Below are 20917 nucleotides of genomic sequence, written 5' to 3'. Positions count from 1 at the left end.
TTTAGCAGTCTCGGAGTGGTAAGAGCCTCTTGCTTAATTGCTTATAATTTTGTTGTATAACTAGCCAGAGCTCAGATTATATTTTAATTTTCTCGATTAGCCAAGTTATTCTCTCCTCCTTCTTTTCATCATATCTTGACTCTGGTTGGTATTTCTTGTTAGCTGCAAAAATGTCGCCTAAAACCTGTGGTGCTAAATTGAACATTTTTTGAAGTAAGAAAGAGGGGCGCTAATAGGTGCAATTTCAAACTTGGCTCCAGTAATATTTAAAGCTTAATCCAATTAAATTAAAATTGTGTTATTTAAGGTAAAAAATAGTCATTTCATGTCTTGTAACAAGAAAACGCGGAACTTAATTACTTCAAAGAAATATTTTTTTTTTTTGGTTGAATACAATCATACAGCCACACATACATACTAGAGATATACGCCACCGATTAACGCCACCGCCGATTTTAGTCGTTTTCGAACACCGCCGCCGAATGTCAAAAATATCGGCGCGGCGGTGGCGGCGGCGGCGGAGGCGTCCGGCTCCTTACTGTATTTTCTACTCGTTTAAGACTGTTTAGGCCATTTGTTGTTCATGTCGAAAATTGGTCGGATATGGTCAAAAGTGATGTCAACGGATGCGCATCATTGCCAGTTATAAGAAACTAATTGCGAAATTTAATTCTTTCTAACTGTTCAAAAGTTATTTAAAAAAAACAGGCGCCTTCGATGTCAGCTTAACACGGATTTTGCATCGCCCAATTTACAAAGTTATTAAAACAAAACACTAAAAGAAAAGATATCTAATAAATTTATATGCTCACTTTGCGTATTTTTTTCAAAAAACTAATAATGAACAATGAATTCAGATAAAATTACACAAGGCGAACATGTTCTCAAATTGTCCTCAAGTTGTTAAAAAAAAGCAAAATACTCAAAAAAGGTGCCGATTAAAAAAAAAAAAAAAAATATTGCGACTGGCTGAAAGAATACGCGAAATCAGTGGTGCAAAATCCTTTAGTACGTTCTAGGGGCATAAACACCCCTTTGAAATGATTCTTACCTCATACTTAAGTTGAGGATATATGTAGGTATGTACGTATGAGAAAGGTTTGAAAAATCACTTGGGCTTACATTCAAACATCTGTTGTTTATTTGCGAAACTATACAATAGCCTCCGAAATGTTAATTTTGATTTTCACAGTTCATCCTTCAACACCCAAATCTCCCGGTTTGACATTTCCTAAAAGTTCGCGGCCGTATCCAAAACCAGTCCCTTGGAGTGAATTACATTGTTACATTGTTTATAGCCTACCAATCATGTTCAAATATAACCTACGCGTTACGGCTCCTTTTACAAATGTGAATACGTAGGCACATATATTGACTATGTGAGGCTTAGTCCTTCGCAAGAACACTCAAAGTGGTGAAGCAAAAGCTTTCCCAAGACAGTCGAACTAATGACCGTGTGTGCTACTACCCTAACGTAGTGGACAGTCGAACTTGTCTGAAAACTGAAGCTTCGCGGTCATCCATTCTAAAATATCGTTTTGATTTAACGAAGATTATTGAAATCAATTTTGTGAACACAAACGTCTACAAACGTTGGTCTACATTTTAAAAAATGTAGATGCGACGAGGATTATACGATTTTGACCCATGAGTTACGCAATGACATCCACTTAGACTGCTTATGATTTCGAGGGCGGCATATACTTGGCCGAATAGTCACTCCATAACGCTTAAAGGTTTTTCTCTGGTGTAGCTCGGCAGCATAGCGCGACAAAAACATCAGTTAGAAAGTCTTCGGAACTACACCTAGAGCTTCCAGGGAAGCGACGTCGACGAAGGTCCATATGAGTTCGAAGTCGCAGTCCTATATCTTCTGTGCTGGCATATGGTGTGAGGGTCAGGAGACGAGGTAGCGACTGTTGGTCTGGATTGCTACTGTTCGCACATCGGGAATTGTAGCTCGAAAAAATTGGATGCGCCCTGTGTCACGAGAGTCGTGAGTATTAATAGACCACTAATAGCAACCGTAAGTCGACTTTGTGCGTGACCGCCAAAGAGCCACAAATGATTTAAAGAAATTGTGTTCGCGACGATTATTAGGAGTTAACCCCAGGTGAAACTACGCTTTCCACGAGATATACAGACAAAAGTGTGACCATTTTATGTATCTGTCTTTATTTTCAGCAGCCGCAGCAGTACCAATTCCAAAGACCGTAGTTAGGTCTGAAGGTACCCGCCTCGGGTTAGGGGTTAGAATATACATGCGGTAGGTATGCCTATCGTAAGAGGCGACCAGATTCAAGGGGTTGTGTAGCGCAACCTATTCAGGTTGCAAGCGCAATATATAGCTTCTCCAAACCAATTATCAACCTCACCTTCGGCGAATCCCGTTTCACTATCAGAAGAGGGCCTGGCGACCCCAAGCTTCTCATGGAACTTGGGGTGGGGAAGAAGGGATGGCCTGAAGGTTTAATGTGACCATATAAATCGTTGCCGAGATGGTCGGGCTAGCACCTTAATGGAGCTGTGTTAACGGAGCGTACCGGATCTGTATCCGGCAAAGGAACATCACATCGATAACACTCCCCAAAGCCTTCGGGGAGCAACCTTATCGCTACAACGACAACAACAACAAACGGGGTTATCAAAGCCTCCCTGGAGTAAGTAAACGAGGGACAATCCCTCCGCAAAGAGCTACTCCTGAAAATTTTTGAACGATCTGCGAGTTTTTGATGCAAAAACCACGTATCTTTCCGAAATAGTCTTACATACAAATAAAACCTTTCCTAAATATTATTTTTTTAAATAGAACAAGTAAGGAAGGCTAAGTTCGGGTTTAACCGAACATTACATACTCAGTTGAGAGATATGGAGACAAAATAAGGGAAAGTCACCATGTAGGAAAATGAACCTAGGATAACCCTGGAATGTGTTGTTTGTACGATATGGGTATCAAAAGAAAGGTGTTAATGAGTTTTTTAAAAGGGAGCGGGCCTTAGTTCTATGGGTGGACGCCTTTTCGAAATATCGATATAAAGGTGGACCAGGGGTGACTCTAGAATTCGTTTGTACGATATGGGTATCAAATGAAAGGTGTTAATGAGTATTTTAAAAGGGAGTGGGCCTTAGTTGTATAGGTGGACGCCTTTTCGAGATATCGCCATAAAGGTGGACCAGGGATGACTCTAGAATGCGTTTATACAATATGGGTATCAAAGGAAAGGTGTTAATGAGTATTTTAAAAGGTAGCGGGCCTTAGTTCTATGGGTGGACGCCTTTTCGAAATATCGATATAAAGGTGGGCCAGGGGTGACTCTAGAATTTGTTTGTACGATATGGGTATCAAATGAAAGGCGTTAATGAGTATTTTAAAAGGGAGTTGGCCTTAGTTTTATAGGTGGACGCCTTTTCGAGATATCGCCGTAAAGGTGGAACAGGGATGACTCTAGAATGCGTTTATACAATATATGTATCAAACGAAAGCTGTTAATGAGTATTTTAAAAGGGAGTGGGCCTTAGTTCTATGGGTGGACGCCTTTTCGAAATATCGATATAAAGGTGGACCAGGGGTGACTCTAGAATTCGTTTGTACGATATGGGTATCAAATGATAGGTGTTAATGAGTATTTTAAAAGGGAGTGGGCCTTAGTTGTATAGGTGGACGCCTTTTCGAGATATCGCCATAAAGGTGGACCAGGGATGACTCTAGAATGCGTTTATACAATATGGGTATCAAAGGAAAGGTGTTAATGAGTATTTTCAAAGGTAGCGGGCCTTAGTTCTAGGGGTGACTCTAGAATTATTTTGTACGATATGGGTATGAAATGAAAGGTGTTAATGAGTATTTTAAATGCGAGTGGGCCTTAGTTTTATAGGTGGATGCCTTTTCGAGGTATCGCAATAAAGGTGGACCAGGGGTGACTCTAGACTTTGTTTGTACGATGTGGGTATCAAATGAAAGGTGTTAATGAGTATTTTAAAAGGGAGCGGGCCTTAGTTCTATGGGTGGAGGCCTTTTCGAAATATCGATATAAAGGTGGACCAGGGGTGACTCTAGAATTATTTTGTACGATATGGGTATGAAATGAAAGGTGTTAATGAGTATTTTAAATGCGAGTGGGCCTTAGTTTTATAGGTGGATGCCTTTTCGAGGTATCGCAATAAAGGTGGACCAGGGGTGACTCTAGACTTTGTTTGTACGATGTGGGTATCAAATGAAAGGTGTTAATGAGTATTTTAAAAGGGAGTGGGCCTTAGTTCTATGGGTGGACGCCTTTTCGAAATATCGATATAAAGGTGGACCAGGGGTGACTCTAGAATTCGTTTGTACGATATGGGTATCAAATGAAAGGTGTTAATGAGTATTTTAAAAGGGAGTGGGCCTTAGTTGTATAGGTGGACGCCTTTTCGAGATATCGCCATAAAGGTGGACCAGGGATGACTCTAGAATGCGTTTATACAATATGGGTATCAAAGGAAAGGTGTTAATGAGTATTTTCAAAGGTAGCGGGCCTTAGTTGTATAGGTGGACGCCTTTTCGAAATATCGATATAAAGGTGGACCAGGGGTGACTCTAGAATTATTTTGTACGATATGGGTATGAAATGAAAGGTGTTAATGAGTATTTTAAATGCGAGTGGGCCTTAGTTTTATAGGTGGATGCCTTTTCGAGGTATCGCAATAAAGGTGGACCAGGGGTGACTCTAGACTTTGTTTGTACGATGTGGGTATCAAATGAAAGGTGTTAATGAGTATTTTAAAAGGGAGCGGGCCTTAGTTCTATGGGTGGACGCCTTTTCGAAATATCGATATAAAGGTGGACCAGGGGTGACTCTAGAATTCGTTTGTACGATATGGGTATCAAATGAAAGGTGTTAATGAGTATTTTAAAAGGGAGTGGGCCTTAGTTCTATGGGTGGACGCCTTTTCGAAATATCGATATAAAGGTGGACCAGGGGTGACTCTAGAATGCGTTTATACAATATGGGTATCAAAGGAAAGGTGTTAATGAGTATTTTCAAAGGTAGCGGGCCTTAGTTATATGGGTGGACGCCTTTTCGAAATGTCGATATAAAGGTGGACCAGGGGTGACTCTAGAATTTGTTTGTACGATATGGGTATCAAATGAAAGGCGTTAATGAGTATTTTAAAAGGGAGTGGGCCTTAGTTTTATAGGTGGACGCCTTTTCGAGATATCGCCATAAAGGTGGACCAGGGATGACTCTAGAATGCGTTTATACAATATGGGTATCAAAGGAAAGGTGTTAATGAGTATTTTCAAAGGTAGCGGGCCTTAGTTGTATAGGTGGACGCCTTTTCGAAATATCGATATAAAGGTGGACCAGGGGTGACTCTAGAATTATTTTGTACGATATGGGTATGAAATGAAAGGTGTTAATGAGTATTTTAAATGCGAGTGGGCCTTAGTTTTATAGGTGGATGCCTTTTCGAGGTATCGCAATAAAGGTGGACCAGGGGTGACTCTAGACTTTGTTTGTACGATGTGGGTATCAAATGAAAGGTGTTAATGAGTATTTTAAAAGGGAGCGGGCCTTAGTTCTATGGGTGGACGCCTTTTCGAAATATCGATATAAAGGTGGACCAGGGGTGACTCTAGAATTCGTTTGTACGATATGGGTATCAAATGAAAGGTGTTAATGAGTATTTTAAAAGGGAGTGGGCCTTAGTTGTATAGGTGGACGCCTTTTCGAGATATCGCCATAAAGGTGGACCAGGGATGACTCTAGAATGCGTTTATACAATATGGGTATCAAAGGAAAGGTGTTAATGAGTATTTTCAAAGGTAGCGGGCCTTAGTTATATGGGTGGACGCCTTTTCGAAATGTCGATATAAAGGTGGACCAGGGGTGACTCTAGAATTTGTTTGTACGATATGGGTATCAAATGAAAGGCGTTAATGAGTATTTTAAAAGGGAGTGGGCCTTAGTTTTATAGGTGGACGCCTTTTCGAGATATCGCCATAAAGGTGGACCAGGGATGACTCTAGAATGCGTTTATACAATATGGGTATCAAACGAAAGGTGTTAATGAGTATTTTAAAAGGGAGTGGGCCTTAGTTCTATGGGTGGACGCCTTTTCGAAATATCGATATAAAGGTGGACCAGGGGTGACTCTAGACTTTGTTTGTACGATGTGGGTATCAAATGAAAGGTGTTAATGAGTATTTTAAAAGGGAGTGGGCCTTAGTTTTATAGGCGGACGGCTTTTCGAGATATCACCATAAAGGTGGACCAGGGGTGACTCTAGACTTTGTTTGTACGATGTGGGTATCAAATGAAAGGTGTTAATGAGTAGTTTAAAAGGGAGTGGGCCTTAGTTGTATAGGTGGACGCCTTTTCGAGATATCGCCATAAAGGTGGACCAGGGATGACTCTAGAATGCGTTTATACAATATGGGTATCAAAGGAAAGGTGTTAATGAGTATTTTAAAAGGTAGCGGGCCTTAGTTCTATGGGTGGACGCCTTTTCGAAATGTCGATATAAAGGTGGACCAGGGGTGACTCTAGAATTTGTTTGTACGATATGGGTATCAAATGAAAGGCGTTAATGAGTATTTTAAAAGGGAGTGGGCCTTAGTTTTATAGGTGGACGCCGTTTCGAGATATCGCCATAAAGGTGGACCAGGGATGACTCTAGAATGCGTTTATACAATATGGGTATCAAACGAAAGGTGTTAATGAGTATTTTAAAAGGGAGTGGGCCTTAGTTCTATGGGTGGACGCCTTTTCGAAATATCGATATAAAGGTGGACCAGGGGTGACTCTAGAATTATTTTGTACGATATGGGTATGAAATGAAAGGTGTTAATGAGTATTTTAAAAGGGAGTGGGGCTTAGTTCGATAGGTGGAAGCCTTTTCGAGATATCGCCATAAAGGTGGACCAGGGGTGACTCTAGAATTTGTTTGTACGATACGGGTATCAAATGAAAGGTGTTAATGAGTATTTTAAAAGGGAGTGGGCCTTAGTTTTATAGGCGGACGGCTTTTCGAGATATCACCATAAAGGTGGACCAGGGGTGAATCTAGAATTTGTTTGTATGATATGGGTATCAAATGAAAGGTGTTAATGAGTATTTTAAAAGGGAGTGGGCCTTAATTCTATAGGCGGACGGCTTTTCGATATATCGCCATAAAGGTGGACCAGGGGGGACTCTAGAATTTGTTTGTACGATATGGGTATCAAATGAAAGGTTTTAATGAGTATTTTAAAAGGGAGTGGGCCTTAGTTCTATAGGCGGACGGCTTTTCGAGATATCGCCATAAAGGTAGACCAGGGGTGATTCTAGAATTTGTTTGTACGATATGGGTATCAAATGAAAGGTTTTAATGAGTATTTTAAAAGGGAGTGGGCCTTAGTTCTATAGGCGGACGGCTTTTCGAGATATCGCCATAAAGGTAGACCAGGGGTGATTCTAGAATTTGTTTGTACGATATGGGTATCAAATGAAAGGTTTTAATGAGTATTTTAAAAGGGAGTGGGCCTTAGTTCTATAGGCGGACGGCTTTTCGAGATATCGCCATAAAGGTAGACCAGGGGTGATTCTAGAATTTGTTTGTACGATATGGGTATCAAATGAAAGGTGTTAATGAGTATTTTAAAAGGGAGCGGGCCTTAGTTCTATAGGCGGACGGCTTTTCGAGATATCGCCATAAAGGTGGACCAGGGGTGACTCTAGAATTTGTTTGTACGATATGGGTATCAAATGAAAGGTTTTAATGAGTATTTTAAAAGGGAGCGGGCCTTAGTTCTATAGGCGGACGGCTTTTCGAGATATCGCCACAAAGGTAGACCAGGGGTGATTCTAGAATTTGTTTGTACGACATGGGTATCAAATGAAAGGTGTTAATGAGTATTTTAAAAGGGAGTGGGCCTTAATTCTATAGGCGGACGGCTTTTCGATATATCGCCATAAAGGTGGACCAGGGGGGACTCTAGAATTTGTTTGTACGATATGGGTATCAAATGAAAGGTGTTAATGAGTATTTTAAAAGGGAGTGGGCCTTAATTCTATAGGCGGACGGCTTTTCGAGATATCGCCATAAAGGTGGACCAGGGGTGACTCTAGAATTTGTTTGTACGACATGGGTATCAAATGAAAGGTGTTAATGAGTATTTTAAAAGGGAGTGGGCCTTAGTTCTATAGGCGGACGGCTTTTCGATATATCGATATAAAGGTAGACCAGGGGTGATTCTAGAATTTGTTTGTACGATATGGGTATCAAATGAAAGGTGTTAATGAGTATTTTAAAAGCGAGTGAGCCTTAGTTCTATAGGCGGACGGCTTTTCGAGATATCGCCATAAAGGTGGACCAGGGGTGACTCTAGAATTTGTTTGTACGATATGGGTATCAAATGAAAGGTTTTAATGAGTATTTTAAAAGGGAGTGGGCCTTAATTCTATAGGCGGACGGCTTTTCGATATATCGCCATAAAGGTGGACCAGGGGGGACTCTAGAATTTGTTTGTACGATATGGGTATCAAATGAAAGGTGTTAATGAGTATTTTAAAAGGGAGTGGGCCTTAATTCTATAGGCGGACGGCTTTTCGAGATATCGCCATAAAGGTGGACCAGGGGTGACTCTAGAATTTGTTTGTACGACATGGGTATCAAATGAAAGGTGTTAATGAGTATTTTAAAAGGGAGTGGGCCTTAGTTCTATAGGCGGACGGCTTTTCGAAATATCGATATAAAGGTAGACCAGGGGTGATTCTAGAATTTGTTTGTACGATATGGGTATCAAATGAAAGGTGTTAATGAGTATTTTAAAAGCGAGTGAGCCTTAGTTCTATAGGCGGACGGCTTTTCGAGATATCGCCATAAAGGTGGACCAGGGGTGACTCTAGAATTTGTTTGTACGATATGGGTATCAAATGAAAGGTTTTAATGAGTATTTTAAAAGGGAGCGGGCCTTAGTTCTATAGGCGGACGGCTTTTCGAGATATCGCCACAAAGGTAGACCAGGGGTGATTCTAGAATTTGTTTGTACGACATGGGTATCAAATGAAAGGTGTTAATGAGTATTTTAAAAGGGAGTGGGCCTTAATTCTATAGGCGGACGGCTTTTCGATATATCGCCATAAAGGTGGACCAGGGGGGACTCTAGAATTTGTTTGTACGATATGGGTATCAAATGAAAGGTGTTAATGAGTATTTTAAAAGGGAGTGGGCCTTAGTTCTATAGGTGGACGCATTTTCCAGATATCGCCATAAAGGTGGACCAGGGGTGATTCTAGAATTTGTTTGTACGACATGGGTATCAAATGAAAGGTGTTAATGAGTATTTTAAAAGGGAGTGGGCCTTAGTTCTATAGGTGGACGCATTTTCGAGATATCGCCATAAAGGTGGACCAGGGGTGACTCTAGAATTTGTTTGTACGACATGGGTATCAAATGAAAGGTGTTAATGAGTATTTTAAAAGGGAGTGGGCCTTAGTTCTATAGGTGGACGCCTTTTCGGGATATCGTTATAAAGGTGGACCAGGGGTGACTCTAGAATGCGTTTGTACAATATGGGTATCAAACGAAAGGTGCTAATGAGTGTTTTAGAAGGGAGTGGGCCTTAGTTCTATGGGTGGATGCCTTTTCGAAATATCGATATAAAGGTGGACCAGGGGTGACTCTAGAATTTGTTTGTACGATATGGGTATCAAATGAAAGGTGTTAATGAGTATTTTAAATGGGAGTGGGCCTTAGTTCTATAGGTGGACGCCTTTTCGGGATATCGTTATAAAGATGGACCAGGGTTGGCTCTAGAATGCGTTTGTACATTATGAGTATCAAACGAAAGGTGTTAATGAGTATTTTAAAAGGAAGTGGGCGTTAGTTCTATAGATGGACGCCTTTTCGATATATCGCCATAAAGGTGGACCGGTGACTCTATTGTGTTTGTACAATATGGGTGTCAAATTAAAGGTAATAATAACATTTTTAAAAGGGAGTGGTGGTAGTTGTATATGTGAAAGCGTTTTCGAGATTTCGACCAAAATGTGGACCAGGGTGACCCAGAAGTTCATCTGTCGGGTACCGCTAATTTATTTATATATGTAACTAGCAGAACCGTCAGACGTTGTTCTGCCCTAAATTTGGTCTATCTCCATACATTTTAATAAGCTTTTTCCGTCTAGCTCTGATCCCCTCCTCACTTTTTCTTAATCCTTTTATTCACTCCTTCCTCCGTATTTTCGCTACATCTATCTCTATTTTTGTCTCACTCTATCTCTTTCTCAGTCTCCTTCTCTCTTTTCTCTTCTCTAAAGTTTTTCCCATTCTTCTTCATCCCTTATTGCCAGGCAAATCGAATAGGACGTATGTAAATTACTTTAAAGCTCTCAGCAACATTTCATTTGATATCCATATTACACACACATTCTAGGGATATCCGGGTCCAGGTTTTTCCTATATCTTGGGACCCTAGTCATTCAGCGGTATAAAAATTACTCTGTACTAAAGCACTCATCAACAGCTTCAATTTGATACACATAATGTAAAAACACATCCTAGTGTTACCCTGATGCACGTTTTGGCCTATATCTCGAGACCCTTCACAAATAGGTATGAAAACTACCCTGTACTAAATCACTCATCAACAGTTTTCATTTGTTATCCATATTGTATAAACACATTCTAGGTGTATCCGCGTCCTCGTTTTCGCTTATATCTCGAGACCCTAGTTACCCGCGGGTACGAAAAATACCCCGTATCAAAATACTCATTCGATACCCATATTGTACAAACATATCCCAGGATTACCCACGTCCACGTTTTGATCTCAAGACCCTATCCAGAACGGGATAAAAATTAGTCTATGCCTGTTTCCTGGTTCTAAGCTACCCCTCCTCCAATTTTCAGCCAAATATGTTCATCCGTTACTTCCTCTTCAATTACTCTTTATCTATTAAAAAAAGCGCATCAAAATCCGTTGCGTATTTTTAAAGGTTTAAGCATTCAAAGGGACATAGGGACAGAAAAAGCTACTTTGTTTTATACTGTGCAGTGATGTATATCCATACATACCTATAAACCTACGCCGGAAGTTAAATAACGCAGCGAATGGTATATATGTACGTATGTATGTGCCGCATCAAGCCTCACTCAAAAGCAATTAGCGCGGACAGTTCACAGCGAACAAACACACATACGCATTTTTTGATAAAAATGTTACTTTTGTTTAAACAATTTGGCTGATATAAGAAAGGAATCAAGTATTTTTTTTTTTGATGCAGATCGAAGGTAAATATTTCAAAGTTTTACTGAAAAGTAGAAATTTCAAATCCATCCATCCGTTTGTGAGTTATAGCTGTGTAAACAAAAATTTTATGATTTTGGCAATTTGCCACGCCCCTATAATATATATCTTCAAATTATATTAACTGTACCATCTCACGTAGCTAAGCTTTCAAATGTAAAAAACCGTTTTAAAATCGGAGTATTCTGTGTGAAGTTATGTGCATACATGGCATTTAGCGTCTTTATTTTATAAGATTTATGGATAGATACCACGAACAGTATTCCTGCCATGATTCCAAGGGCTTTCGATTTCGCCCTGCAGAACTTTTTCATTTTGTTCTACTTAATAATGGTAGGTGTCACACCCATTTTACAAAGTTTTTTTCTAAAGTTATATTTTGCGTCAATAAACCAATCCAATTACCACGTTTCATCCCTTTTTTCGTATTTGGTATAGAATTATGGCATTTTTTTCATTTTTCGTAATTTTCGAAATCAAAAAAGTGGGCGTGGTCATAGTCGGATTTCGGCCACTTTTTATACCAATACAAAGTGTGTTCAGATAATTATGTGAACTGAGTTTAGTAAAGATATATCGATTTTTGCTTAATTTATCGTGATAACGGCCGAGAGGAAGGACAGACGATCTACTGTGTATAAAAACTGGGCGTGGCTTCAACCGATTTCGCCCCTTTTCACAGAAAACAGTTATCGTCCTATAATCTAAGCGCCTACCAAATTTCACAAGGATTGGTAAATATTTGTTCGACTTATGGCATTAAATGTATCCTGGACAAATCAAATGAAAAAGGGCTGAGCCACGCCGATTTTGAAATTTTCTTTTGTTTTTGTATTTTGTTGCACCATATCATTACTGGAGTTGAATGTTGACATAATTTACTTATATACTGTAAAGATATTAAATTTTATGTAAAAATTTCACTTTAAAAAAACTTTTTATTTTAAGTGGGCGTGGTCGTTCTCCGATTTTGCTAATTTTTATAAAGCATACATATAGTAATGCAAGTAACGTTCCTGCCAAATTTCATCATGATATCTTGAACGACTGCCAAATTACAGCTTGCAAAACTTCTAAATTACCTTCTTTTAAAAGTGGGCGATGCCACGCCCATTGTCCAAAATTTTACTTATTTTCTATTCTGTGCCATAAGTTCAAACCACATACCAAGTTTCATCGCTTTATCCGTCTTTGGTAATGAATTATCGCACTTTTTCGATTTTTCGAAATTTTCGATATCGAAAAAGTGAGCGTGTTATAGTCCGATATCGTTCATTTTAAATAGCGATCTGAGATGAGTGCCCAGGAACCTACATACCAAATTTCGTTAAGATACCTCAAAATTTACTCAAGTTATCGTGTTAACGGGCATGGCTCAATCAAATTTTTTTTCGATACTGATGATTTTGATATATGGAAGTCTATATCTATCTCGATTCCTTTATACCTGTACAACCAACTGTTATCCAATCAAAGTTAATATACTCTGTGAGCTCTGCTCAACTGAGTATAAAAACATGCCTTTTAAAATAAGAACACCGGCGTACGCCGGCGCGCCTCCCACACCGTCGCCGCCGATAAAGTGATCGGCGTAAACCTCTAATACATACACACATATGCTATAAAGACATTTTCTTCACTACGAATATGACTTGAAAATAAAATATTTTTAAGTGCGTAACTAAATAAAGACAAATTTTCAATTTCCTCAACACTTTCTTTTTTAACTCAACTAAAGTGCATCAATTTGTCTCCTTTTTCGCACCGTTACTGTTGTCGGCAACATAAATCGACCAAGCTTTTAAGGGCAAATTTCACTTATAATTAAATAAACTTTTAACAAAAAGGTCCTACAAAGAGAATGCGTACCAAAATGCCGAGGAGACAACCTGAACCAAATGCATACATCAAAAGAGCGTAATGTTGGAGAAAAAATTAAATCCCATCAGTGCTGCAGTTAAAGTGTGTATGTATGTATTAATAAAATGGTGTGAAAGTAGGAAATGAGATGTAGATGCGTAAGTTTACAAAAAGCACACAAAAGTGTATGCCTGCCGGTAACGTAAGATCCTCACCTAGTGCGTAAGACATACATACATAAACACATATAAACAGAGTGCTACGCGTCGTATAAGTCACTTTTTGTTGCCTGAAGATAAAAGTTAACGCACACACAGGCACTCAAGTCATACTTCTTGATAGCTTGAGTGACAACAAAATTGAAACATATTAATTTATAGGTGCAAATAAGCAACTAACTAAAAGACAGATAGCTATAGAGAAGGCAATTTACTTACATTTGCCTGTTTTTATTGATTAAGAATCTAAATGCCTCAAATGGAAAATGAATTCCCAAACAATTAGCACAAATGTTTGTAACAAATTAGCTAAAACAACATTTGTTAACATAAAAGCACTCAATGTTAGTTCAACTTAACATTAATGGATTTTTTTCTCACTTAGTAATTGTAACTTCAAAATTTGGGTTCATGGTTACGGGTTTTTGTTTTTTTACATGAAGCCAACAGATCCTTTTATGTTATGAGAAGTGGAAGTGTCAAATAAAACGTTTGATGTGTAGACATCATTACCCATTTTGTGAGAATACAGAATACAAGCGTGAGCATAGTGCAAGCGTAGCTGTAGTGTAGGCGTAACATGTGGGGTTAGTGCGCTGGTTGGGCGAATACAAAATGTAAGCATTAGTATAGTCACTATACTCTAGCGTAATGCAGGAACAATCTGTGTATATGGTAGAGTTAATACGAGTGAAATCAGATAACAAATTAAAGCAATGAAAGGAACAGATAGGAAAGGAAGAAAGAAAATGAGGAAGGAAAGAAAAAATTAGAGCTTAGAAGATAAAACCGAATCCAAACCCGAAACCGTGCCGATTTTTTATTGACAAGTTATCGGTATGTTATCGAAAAGATATGATTTGTTATCAAAAATTTATCGATTTACTATCAAAAAATATCGATTTTTGGGCGAAAGTTTGTTGATTTCTTATCGAAAATTTATCGATTTCCTATCGACTAGTTATCCGAAATTTATCGATATGCTATCAAAAAATTATCGCTTTTTATTGGAGTGTAATTACTTCTTAGAAGATAAGATGGTTCTCGGAGTGCTCGAGAGAAAAGTTCTCCGGAAGATTTATGATCCTGCCCGTGATAGCGACGGCGAGTATCGTAAGAGGTTTAATGATGAGCTGTATGCGCTTTACGCAGATATGACGATACTGCAGCGAATAAAAACCCTAAGGCTTCATTGGCTAAATTATGTTGCTCGAATAGATGAAGAAGCTCCGGCCAAGAAAGTATTTCAATCGATACCGCAGTTTGGAAGCATAGAAAAGGGGAAACCTCCGCTGAGCTGGGAGAGGTAGAACGGAGGAAGACTTGACCTCCCTTGGTACTACAAATCAGCGTCAGTTAACACTGAAAAGGGATAGGTGGTATGACTTGTTACGAAACGGCCGAAACCGCTTATGCGGTTAAGCGCCAATTAATGATGATGATGATGATTATGTAATTAGTTACAAATTTGATATCCAAAAAATATCTATTTATTATCGCTATGTTTTCGATGACTCATCAGTTTGTTTTAAAGCAGATACATCTTTAACATTAAAAAAAAAGCAAATTACAGACCACAGATATGACTCGGCGATAACGGATAGCTCCACGTTAACTGCACTATCGATAACAAGCTGAGAATAATACAATAACTGATCGGTATCATTTACTATGGATTAGTAACCCTATATAATTTGTTGTGTCTTTCTCGGAAATTGTTATTCTCGAAGCAGCTCCTTACAGCTCTGGGAAGGTATTGAACCCAACCCTGGTCCTGGGATATAATTGTGCTACATATACAGGAAAAGAATTTCTCTCAGACGTGCATATCCTTGTCACTGTGTGAAGTGCGAAATATGGTTGCATCGTTCGAGATGTTCTGGGCTAGAAGTCAATACCCGTCGACCCCGAAGTTTGTACGTGGCTCGCTTCTATTCACGCACCTCATTTTCGGCACATGCACTTGTTTGTTTTGAAGTAATATCTCTATATATAACAATTATTTTCTGTGCGTTAGTCTTGATAAGTCTCAAAAACGGCTTGACCGATTTCAATCATTTTTTTCTATGGTTCAAGGTTATGGTTATGGTATCACGCTGCATACAATACAAATTTCGTCTTGCCAAATATTAGAGTCTGTTTGGCACAAACAATAGATATTTGAGTACAAATACTTTTTATATCAGTCTGAATCGAGTTTTAGAAAAGTGGGCGGTGACCCGCCTCCTATTAGAAAAAATTAAAATTCGGTTTATATCTGCACCGTTGCGAAGCAGTTACTAAATATTTGAAAAAAGAAACAAGTAAGGAGGTCTAAGTTCGGGTGAAACCGAACCTTACATACCCTTGAAATGTTGTTGTTGTTTGTTTTGTGTGCTTAATAGTGTTAAAAGGCTGCGCAATAACTAATAAATATGTATAGGGTTCTATTCTGAACTAATTTTTCTTCGAGTTATGGCTCCCGAAACATAGAAAATTGTTTAGTCATAAAAGGGGCGGTGCCACGCCCATTTTTTTAAATTTGAAGTTTTTCCTATTTATTGTTATAAATCCATTTGGGAAATGAAATACCATTGATATAAAGCCCTTCTTTGCAAATATATATCTTATTTTATTCGTCCACGACCCTTTTAAAAATCTTTTATATAAAAGTGAGCGTGGTCCTTAACCGATTTCATAAATTTTTCTTTACAGCATTCCTTATAGTAAAGGCAACCTCTCTGCCGAATTTTGTTACGATAGGTTTAACGATTTTTGATTTATGATTAATAATATTTGTAAAATTGATTTTATCACAAGTGGGCGGTGCCACGGCCATTTTAGAAAATCGTTTTAAATTTTTATCAAGAGTCTCAATATCAGTTATATAATGTTATATATATAAACATATAAAAAGTGGGTGTGGTTATCATCTGATTACGCTCATTTTCACCAATCTATTCTGGGTCGAGATAAGCTCGTGTACCAAATTTGGTGAGAATGTCTTAATATTTACTCAAGTTATCGTGTTAATGGACAGACGGACGGACGGACAGACAGACGGATGGACGGACGGATGTACATGATTCAATAAAATTTTTTTCGATATTGATGTTTTTGATATATGTAAGTTTATATCTATCTCTATTCCTTTATACCTGTACAACCAACCATTATCCCATCAAAGTTATAATACCCTGTGTACAAGTACAGCTGGGTATAAAAAAGAGTCCAGTTGGGGTGGGAATGTAAGTGGGAATGGTATTTGGAGTAGATGTGGAAATGGGAAAAAAGTGGGAGTGGGAGTGAAAATGCGACTGAAAAATAATGAAAAGAAAAATTGAATACAACGTAGAAATAAATGAGAGAGAGGGAGAAAAGGGGAAGCGAGGTTCACCTTTTAATTATACGAAAATCAATTTTGGGGCAGAACAACGTCTGCCGGGGACGCTAGTTTATTTAAAACATTTAAATTTTGGTTTATATTAAGGTTGGTACGAATCTCAAAATGGAAAGTCCTTAAAACAGGAGAGATGAACCCACCAATAAGTATACCGAAATAATTAGAATAACAATCTGAGTTGATTTAGCCATGCCCGTCTGTCCGTCTGCCTGTTTGAACGCAAAAAAGTGCCTCAATATTTGAGATTAGAACGAGTAAATTTCGTATTCGATTAGACAGTTGTCGATCGGACCACCATAAGGTATATCCATGAGGTATATCCCTTATATAACCGACTTTCAGAAAAGATGTTGTTTAAAAAAATCATACAGTTCGGTCGTATATTTAGTATATATCTTATACAAGCGCTTAATCCGATAAGAAGCTTTTTGTGGTTTCAAATTCAAATTTCTTCAAATGCTCATGAATACGACATATATTATTGCCTAAAAATATTATAGAGATCGGTCGTATATACATATATTCACATAAATGGAGCAGAAGAAACGAACACTTTTTTGGACTTTTTAATACCTCTTAATCTTTCGATGCCTATCCCATCTAGAAAACTCCTTTATCCTTAACATTACAGCCCAATATAGCACGAAGTTTCGTTCAAAATTTCAGGTTTCTGGGTTATTGGGGAAATCCTCAAAACTCGAAACCACCTACTCAAAGTTTTGCATTTTTATGGTATTTTAAAGATGTTCATAGTTTCAAGAATCTATTTCTACGCGAAGTTACTCAAATAACGGTCGCAAAATTCCACATGCTGTAACTGTACTTTCAAAATATCTATAAATATCGCCCCCCCCCCCAGTGTCATCAATAACACTTTTTTTTCTAAATATAACAGAGTTATAAAACGCTAAGCTTTGCCCAAAGTTTCAGGTCACTGCGGTATCGGTAAGCTCCTTAAAACTCGGAAGCACAATTTCCAAGTTCAGATGTTTTCTAGAATTTTCACGATCCCTGGACCAGCTAGCAAAGTTCTTTTCCCTCATTGTCTTCGAGTTCCGATGTCTGTTTCAAGTTCCAAGGCTTTGATTCTCTACTTACTCTAAAATTGATTGCCAGATTCTCCAATTTGTCTGGCATAACAAAAAGTTATAATTTTAAGTCATTTTTCAGGAATAACGAAAAAGTACTGCAATTATCTGGGGTTGCAATCAAAGGTATTATTAATCCAAATGGAATGCATTCCTTAACAACTCCGTCACGTGGCAATAAGATGAATTATTATTATTTGTTTTATTCATTCTATATTCCCGTACTGGATGTAGTCTTTCTTGAATGGACTTTGATTTACTCTCGGCTTACATCCAGCAATAAGAATAATAAATAAATAAAGGTGAAACTTTACAAACAATTCATTTGAAGTGCAATTAGAAAAACTGCTTGTATACTTTATAAACTAATTACAGCTTTTTTTGTAGGCTCTCCATCCGATACAAAGAAATTGTAAGCACTATCAGACCCATTTTCCTTTCCTGCATAATTAGGTTTTTCAGATTTTATGCAACTCATCATCTCTTGTAAATGTACAAGTATTACAAAAGTAAGCCCTCAATCTTGGGTCACATGACAACTCACAACCTCCTTAACTTCATTGTGCCACGTGAGCCATAAAGAAAAATCACAGTTTGGCACATTTCATCTCATAAAAACGGATAAACAAGGCATAACGAAATAAAATTAAAATCCAGCTTTTATGTGACTGAGCTTTAGCATGACTGCCACAAAAGTAAGGGATATAAGTCTAAAAGTAAGCTTAATTAAATTTAAATCATCCTGGGGGTAGATTCAGCAACTATGATTTTAAAATGTACACCTTTTTCCTTATAATTTGTATGAGAGAAAAATTTACATTTCAAAACTCACACTTACTTACAGTACAGTCCCTGTAATTCGACCATGCTCAATACGACGACCTTCCAGTTAAGCTAATAAGTGAAATGCATAAGGACAAAAGTGACAATGGGACTTGAACATAATAGCTTTTTTGCTTATGGTTTGTGAGTGTACTTAACCTAATTATATTCAATCGAGGAGTGCTCCATTTAAGCATTGCTTTTGACCTTAATTTTTATTGCAATAATCCCTCGCTTGCTACTTCACACTCTTCTACTACTACAAAGTGTTCTACCGTTTACACTGCCCTTCACTTATAAACATACTTTTGATATATGTATTTAGATGTGTTGCTTATTGTTGTGCTATACCCAGTTGTACCAGGACAAAAGATAATAATTTTTACAAATATCGGCTAGTAGTGACTATGCGACAGCAAGAATAAATCAAGACATATAAATTGGGGTGGTCCTTATAAATAAAATAAAAGATTGTTTACGGTCTCACCTTTTCAGCCGGTAATAGGCCAAGTAAAACACAAATAAACTTAAGTTCAGATTGGAAAAGGTTGAGGGATGTACTTCAGGGATCAAAGCCAAACTTGGCCTATGGAGACTCAAAAAATTGTAAATTGAACTTGAAACACTGAGCGACACCTCTTGTTCGTTTCATATCCAGAACGAAATTTATATGTATTTTAACGAATTTGCTGCAGTTCCGCTTATTCCAAATCTTATGCTAACGTTCGAATCACTAAACTGTTGAATAAATAACTCCAATATTGAACAATGCAAAAAAGGACTTTATTAAAGTACTTCGCAACTGTTTAAACCAAACTGATTGTCGTGCCTCCACTGTTGCTGCCTTTTATACTGTCTGGTTTCTTCGTTGACATATTTCTAGGCGCTTCTATTTCCAGAACTTACTAGCTATAAAATTACTCAACTGTAACTACAGATGCACGATTTTATAGCTTCTCTCATTGCATACTTTCGGGAGTATCTCAGATATATGCATGTGGTTGTGCGTTGCTTCTCCGCTGCGTGTACGTACATATGTGTACACATAATGATTGATTCGTTTATGTAGATACAAGTGACTGTCTGCTTTATTGTTGTTGTGACTTCATTTACTTAGCATCAGACTAGTGATGTGAATATCACTTAGTGTCACTAATATTCGTCACAGTATTATACTTGTTCTGGGTACTACCGGCTGAAGGGGTGAGTCCGGAAAATTTGTTTATTTAATTAACCACCCTAAAGTTCCAATATCCATAAGCCGCTTCTTAATAATACCAGCTAAAAGCATGCAAAACATATCGCATCTGTAGGTAGAGAGTGCCAAGCTTCACGCCAACAGGCAGCGTGTGGGAATGCAAGCACTGATGGAATGCTTTTAAACAACATTGTTGAAAGTATGGAAGCTATGATCTTTATTAAGACATTCATATCCATCGGATAATATAAATAAAAATAAATCTTATTTTTTTTAATTTAGTTTAATTTTATTTCATTTTATTTTATCTTATTTTATTTTATTTTATTTTATTTTATTTCTTTAATTTAGTTATTTTAATTTGATATTATCAAACTGTGATTTTTGCCGGGTCAAGGTCCAATGTAATAAAACACTTTTTTATTCATTTCCCAATATAAAAATGTAAACTGCATGGCGAACTAATAAGTGCTGTGCATCGGACAAGAAAATTAATCCCCTGAAGACGATCCCCAAGGAGATTGAAATATATTGGGAAATAATTAAAAAAGTGTTTTATTACATTGGACCTTGAGCCGGCAAAAATCAGTTTGATAAAATCAACGTGAAAAGGTCGCTCAATCATATTTATTTTAATTTGATTTACTTTAAATTAATTTCGTATGAATTAAGCGGGGATTGCCCTTATTGCTTTTTAAATGTATGAAAACAGTTATTTGAAGCAATTTTTTATTATATAATTTATTCAATAATTTTGCGAAAAATTTAAAGAACTTGACAAAATTATTGAATAAATAACAAAAAAAAGTGCTTTAAACAAATGTTTTCATACATTTAAAAAGCAATAAGGGTAATCCCCGATTAATTCATACAAATAGACAACATTGGGTAATTCTTTGTAGTTCTATAAATAGAACAAAGCAAATACCAGTTTCTTTGAAACCGCCACTAACAAAAAGCATAATTCAGTTGCATTTAATTTAGTTTAATTTAATTTAATTTAATTTAATTTAATTCAATTTAACTTAATTTAGTTAAATCTATTTTAGATGTTCAATGTTGATTTAGATTTTTAAGTAT

Source organism: Eurosta solidaginis, chromosome 3 (assembly GCF_040869045.1).
Source record: "Eurosta solidaginis isolate ZX-2024a chromosome 3, ASM4086904v1, whole genome shotgun sequence".
Taxonomy (NCBI): Eukaryota; Metazoa; Arthropoda; class Insecta; order Diptera; family Tephritidae; genus Eurosta; species Eurosta solidaginis.
The sequence above is the reverse complement of the archived record's forward strand: the minus strand, read 5'-3'. Positions refer to the sequence as shown.